Here is a 1538-nt window from a genome sequence, read left to right on the forward strand (position 1 = left end):
GTATGGTCATTACGAGTTCCTTGTTATGTCATTTGGGCTGACCAATGCCCCAGCAGCTTTCATGCATTTGATGCACAGTGTATTCAGGCCATATCTGGACTCGTTCGTCATTATTTTTATTGATGATATTCTGGTGTATTGCCGGAGTAGGGAAGATCATGAGCAGCATCTGAGGACCGTGCTTCAGACCTTGAGGGAGAAGGAGTTATATGCAAAGTTCTCAAAATGTGAGTTTTGGTTGAGTTCTGTGGCATTCTTAGGCCATGTGATTTCTAGTGAGGGTATTCGGGTGGACCCGAGGAAGGTAGAGGCCGTGCAGAGTTGGCCCAGGCCGTCCTCAGCTTTAGAGATTCGCAGTTTCCTTGGCTTGGTGGGCTACTACCGTCGCTTCGTCGAGGGATTTTCATCGATTGCTGCCCCTATGACTAGATTGACCCAGAAGGGTGCCCTATTTCAGTGGACAGAGGAGTGTGAGGCGAGCTTTCAGAAGCTCAAGACAGCTTTGACTACAGCCCCAATCTTGATGTTGCCTACCGGTTCGGGGTCTTATACTATCTATTGTGACGCCTCGAGAGTTGGCCTTGGAGCAGTGTTGATGCAGGACGGTAGGGTGATTGCCTACGCGTCCAGACAGTTGAAGATACATGAAAAGAATTACCCTGTCCACGACCTTGAGTTAGCTGCCATTGTTCATGCCTTGAAGATCTAGCGTCATTATTTGTATGGTGTGCCTTGTGAGATCTATACTGATCATCGGAGTTTACAGCACTTACTCAAGCAAAAGGATCTTAATATGTGTCAGGGGAGGTGGCTAGAGCTGCTGAAGGATTATGACATCACCATCCTGTATCACCCGAGCAAGGCCAATGTGGTGGCGGATGCCTTGAGCCACCGAGCGGAGAGTTTGGGGAGTTTGGCATATCTACCAGCTTCAGAGAGGCCTATGGCGATGGATGTACAAGCCTTAGCCAGCCAGTTCGTGAGATTGGATCTTTCAGAGCCCAGTCGGGTTCTAGCTTGTGTGGTTTCCCGGTCTTCCTTATTTGATCGTATCAGGGAGCAGCAGTATGAGGACCCTCATTTACTTGTCCTTAAGGACAAGGTTCAGCGTGGAGATGCCAGGGATGTGACCATTGGAGATGACGGAGTATTGAGGATGCAGGGCCGGATTTGTGTGCCCAATGTTGATGGTCTTCGAGAGTTGATTCTAGTAGAGGCCCATAGTTTGCGGTATTCCATCCATCCGGGTTCCGCGAAGATGTATCAGGACCTGAGACAACACTACTGGTGGAGGCGGATGAAGAAAGATATAGTTGGCTATGTGTCTAGATGCCTCAACTGCCAGCAGGTGAAGTATGAGCACCAGCGCCCGGGTGGGTTGCTCCAGCAGATAGAAATTCCGGAGCGAAAATGGGAGCGCATCACCATGGACTTTGTATCTGGACTTCCACAGACCTTGAAGAAGTTTGATTCCATTTGGGTTATTGTGGACCGGCTGACCAAGTCCGCTCATTTTATTCCTGTGTGTACCACTTATT

The sequence above is a fragment of the Nicotiana attenuata genome, chromosome 6, assembly GCF_001879085.1.
Source record: "Nicotiana attenuata strain UT chromosome 6, NIATTr2, whole genome shotgun sequence".
NCBI lineage: Eukaryota > Viridiplantae > Streptophyta > Magnoliopsida > Solanales > Solanaceae > Nicotiana > Nicotiana attenuata.